Raw genomic sequence first — 5,191 nt, forward strand, 5'->3', positions numbered from 1 at the left:
ATTTGACACAGGACCGCAACCCTATGTGGACTAAAGCGGGTAACGATGATGATTTGACACAGGCAAAACAACATGGTACCTCACAGTAAGAGAAATTTAGCCTTCACTCTTTAAGCATCAAAAACTGCTCAAAAGTGAACCTAGACACTTTGGAAAATGAGTTTTGTCTCTGTACATTTTTGTGAGACTGGACAAATTCTGATTCCAGTGTTCTTACAGAAGCATTTACACACAATGAGATCAACAAAACAGCCAAGTGAACAAAAAAGCAAAGCGACTGCATAGAGAGAACTACTTCAGCCCCTCATTGCTACATAGTCAACTCTTACTGTCTATATCATTATATCAAATAGCCCTACCTCGGCATGCAGCTTAGACGTGATATTTGCGAAAAAACACGAAACATCAAGAACGATTTGTGCATTAACGTACATACATTACACGTTAAAAGCGTTAAACATAAATACCGAGTCTTATTTTCACCAACAGAGGGGGGTGCACCGCTCCCGGAGGTACTGCAATACCGGGTCGATGCGTGGAGTGGACGGAGCAAGCCCCTATTCCATCTCCCTGCTCCAAAAATCAATTTAATATATGGTCCCCGGGTAGGGGACGTATCAGATATTAAACTGATAAGAACAGATACTACACTTGATCTTAGCCAAAAGGCCGAGAAGCGATAACAGTAAACTCGCGCATCAGACGGGTCATTCTTCCAAAAATATAAGACGAGGATGGTGAGCAGAGCTGCTGTCTGCCATCGACTCCTCACAGCACGGAACAAAAGTCAAGTCAAGCCGCTTGTTTCAAACTCAGAGAGGCAGAAAAGGCACTTTAAACGTGTATCTACGTCAACACCTTGATGACAGCGCGTATGTTAATCAGCTCACCAGCTGGCCAATCAGAAACGAGGAAACCCAGTTTTGCGCTCACAGAGCTTAAAGCTCGGTTTTTATAAAGTCACGTTTACACAAGAAAAACCTTCAGTCCACAGAGTCAACATATATCTGACTAAATAAGCTGAAGGGCGAGTTTTAATGGTCCGTTTTGTGCAAGTGGACCTCTCAGCGGTCAAACGTGGTACTGCAGGGAGAAAATATCGCCGAGTCACAGAGACGCAGAGAAGCGGAGAGGACTGATAACACGAGGCCTCGATAATCTATATTAATCGATAAGCTATATTTGTATAGCTAGAGAAGGCCTGCTTTTACTGTAGCGGCAAATAAGTCAGTAATACAGCTGATTAACGGTTCAAACACAGTTTAATGACAACATTCAAGCTTTTATTGCCAGTAAAAGGAACAGACCTCTGCCACGTGTATTAATAAAGATTTTTTAATCTGCCTGGTCAAAATGCTAAAAGTCCTAACGGACATGATGCCCGACAGCATAATACATTCAAACATATTAAGAGCACCTTGTAATTCAAACACAAAAGAAGATAATCTCTCACCTTCAAAAGCGCAGCAGATTCTTAGGACGATAACTAGCAAACCAACAGCAACGGTGAAGACGGTTAAAAACCATCTACAGCGAACCTGTTTGGGCTGAACTCTGAGCTCTACAGCTGGATTACCTGAGTTGGCTGCCTCAGCGTCGAGGATTTGGGCGATGTCTAAACGTCTTTAGGCGCCTGCATTAAGCTAATTGCTTCTGAGTGATCGCATTAATATTTTAGTAAACTACAATCTTGAGGCACTATGGGTTTCTGCCCCAATATGCCATCGGTCAAAGGTCATGATCGCCAGTGGTTCTTCTTTATTTCACATATGGGTTAGAAATATAGTGAAAATCGCCCTAAATTAATGGTGAAGTTATAATGTACTCTGAAATGCTCAAGAGTTGTATTTTTGATGGATTTGTGTTTGAGGATATTTACATCTAAAATAATCCACTTTCTGTTCTGTCTTAGTTTTTGAGGTTTCCGGAATGGACGGAGGTAAAAAATAAATAAATAAATAAATAATAATAACTGGAGTGAGCAGCTCATACGCACGTTTTCTTTTGTTCGTGGTCACGATTTCTTAAATCGCTCCCTCATTTTCTTTTAATCATGCGCACGTTTCCTTTACTTCAGTGTAAGTTTTTTTTAAATTCGTGATCACGATTTTCTAATTCGTTTTCTCGTTTTCTTTTAATCGTGGTCATGTTTTTTAACTGAACGCACGTTGTTTGGTGTTGTTTATGTATTTCTCCAAACTATCCCACCAGACATGGCGGTGTGGCCTGCGGTAAAGGAGCTGAGTCCCTCCATAAGTGTGAGTTTGGATGAAGGGTCACTTTAACTGTTAATCGGGCAACAGACATTTTTCTTGCTGTGCTTCTTTCCTGATCATGAATGGTGAAACTGCCTTGGTTTGTTGGGTGATTTGAACGTCATTCTGGTGTTTTCATGGTTGTCCAATGCAGTTTTGCCCTGTTTGTGTTTGCTGGGAACAAACAGCACCACCCTTTGACAACACTGTAGCAACGCTCTTTGAACGTGGACAACATTGTGACCATGTTTGTGTGTTTGCTGGATACAGAGAAGGTAGCAGAAAGTGGATCGTCTGGGGTCGGCTTTAGCCATTCGGAATAATTTTCATTTTTCATTCAGTAATTACTGAAATAAGTTGAACGATTCATTTTCTTTTTCTTTTTCAGATCCAGTAGACACAATCTCATCCTCATCCTCCGTCTCAGCCACCCACCTCAATGGTTATTGTTCTAGAATAACATCTTCATTAAATAGCAGATTTAGGACAATTATCGTTTCACAATTATCTAGCGTCACTCATGTGCCCAAACTCATCCCCTCGTCTTAATGTGGCTCACCCAGGCCCCTCGGGCAGCTAAGTAATAAAAAAATAACTTTGTACTGTATCAGCAGATCATGTGGGAATCAAAGGAAGGATCAGGATACAACAGAAATGGAACAAATTGATCTAGTCTACTGAAAACAAGTGTTTTAGGAGAGAGAATACATTCTGTGGGACTGACTAATAGAAAGAAGGACAATCCCAGGTCAGGTCTCAACTGTGTACCCATAGTCCAAAGACTATCAGGTGAGTGATGCATGTGTCCTGTGATGTTGTGATACAAGCTCCCCTGCTTGTATATTGTAGTGATGTCAGAAAAGTTTCCACATTGAGTTCTGTATTGTGTCTGTAGAATGATCTTTAGGATGTGTGTCTTTCAGGAAGCGTGAATGAGGTTCACACTGCTCCCTCCTCGTAGACGAGGGCACTTGCTCACTGTTTTCATCAGGTCTAGTTGTTCTCCTGCAGGTTAAAAATAAAGATAAGGAACTGTATATAATTATCATGTTTACAAAGCAACACATCTATGATTACTTTTAACCAGTAGTGCTGGGATTAATTACTGAATTGTTGTAAGCACAAATAACATGACTCTTAGTGCGTATACAGCATAATGAGCGTATTAGCATTTGATTATTTACCTTCAAAAACAAGCTTCATGTTCTATGGCTTCTTCCTGGCCCAGTCACATGCCTCTTCAAGCAAGACTGAGATCTTCTCCAAGGTGAATGTAAAAAATTCTTTGGATTTTCCAGCACAGATCACATAGATAGTTTTCTTGCCCACATCATCAATGTGATCAGGTTTAACAGGAGAAGGGAAGATCACATCTGTTCTTTGTGTAACGTCTGAAAAAGAGTGGTTGTGCCATGAGACAAACTCAAAGTAGGAGTTATTTAGTGAAGTGAAAAATGGTTTATTAACTTTACAAAACTTACCTCTATGTTGAATAAATGATAGGTTGCCTTCATTTACTGAGCTGTCCGGTGAGCTTTCAGGTGAGATTGAACCTTTGGCCTGCTGCACATCTGTAACCTCTTTTGGGTGATGTTCCTACTAAACAGTGGTGGACAGTAAATAAGTAAATGTAATTAAGTAGTTTTTTCGTGTATCTGTATTTTACTTAAGTATTTCCATTTTGGGCAACTTTTTACTTTCACTCCACTACATTTCAAAGTCAAATATCTGACTTTTTACTCCACTACATTTTGAGAAATCTGTCGTTCCTTTTGGTTTTTGTGTGTATAAAAATGTAACATGTCAAAACGAAAGAAACAGCTGAGCTTGTTTTGACCTGTTGGTCATACCGACCCAGTGCAGCGCACGGTTCAACGTCAGTGCAGCGTAAAAATTTGGGAGCACATACGTCTAACTAAAAGATGAACTAACCTAACTTTGTGTAAATAGACCACAATATAGAAATATGTACACATACGCAGTCGTGACTGGTGTGTTTCTTTTTTTCTGAATTCATACAAACACTTTCATTTTATAGTAAATTAGTTTCGGTTAGTTTATTTTTATGAACAGAGACCTACAGATGCCGTTTAGTAAAGGAAAACTTATTTGTGATCCTGAGTTAAAAGCACGTTTTTATTCAACTTGTAACTAAGTTACAAAGTAATCTTAAACTGAAACTTTGCTTGTTTGCAAAAGTGATTTCAGAGCCATTCGGTTCTATCTGATGGAAACTGTTGGCCTTTAGTGCTTTGTGTCTCACAATCACATCATTTTAATAGAGATCAGTGTCAGACTAATTAATGACATTCGATTAAAAGACTGGTTTACCAAGAGAGACACTGGAGTATTTTCACCTAAAATGAGTTCAGGAAGCTAGTCTTGTTATAAAAATGATAACAGGACATTAGAGCCACAATTAATCTTTTAGTACTTTTACTTTCGATACTTAAATGCGTTTGAACGCAAATACTTTTGTGCTTTTACTCAAGTTGAGGTCTAGAGTAAGGATGTCTACTTTTACTGGAGTAATATTTTACCTTGGGTGTCTCTACTTTAACTCAAGTACATGATTTTGGTACTTTGTCAACCACTCAAGTACAAAACATGTACATTCAGTAGGTGTTCATCATGGAGTGAAACTTTGTGAAATCTTGAGGTTTTTATCAAACCCAGTCATAATCTTTTGGTAAATATAATTACTTACTCATGATTAGGACATGTGAGTGACTAAAATCACTTCTAATGTGAAGTCTCAGTTACCTGTTGTACCTGTTGTAGGTTCTTTTCCTCAGGCCTCACTTCTGCTGATCAGAGATCAATTTGACCTACATTAGATATGAGCTCAGCTGCGCTCTATGTCATTTTAATATAATTTACTTGGCTTCTTGATTTTTAGCATGGTTTCAATGGTGTAGAGCAGAGAGTGGAACTGT

The 5,191-nt window shown here is 39.1% G+C and overlaps 1 non-coding gene across 1 annotated transcript; it reads right to left on the bottom strand.

The window, feature by feature from the left end:
* Positions 1 to 490: 490 nt before the first annotated feature.
* On the bottom strand, positions 491 to 681 carry LOC119262708. Its single transcript, XR_005129847.1, has one exon. It is a non-coding gene; the product is annotated as a U2 spliceosomal RNA (small nuclear RNA).
* Between the last annotated feature and the right edge of the window lie 4,510 nt (positions 682 to 5,191).

This window comes from Pygocentrus nattereri, chromosome 2 (assembly GCF_015220715.1).
Source record: "Pygocentrus nattereri isolate fPygNat1 chromosome 2, fPygNat1.pri, whole genome shotgun sequence".
Classification (NCBI taxonomy): Eukaryota; Metazoa; Chordata; class Actinopteri; order Characiformes; family Serrasalmidae; genus Pygocentrus; species Pygocentrus nattereri.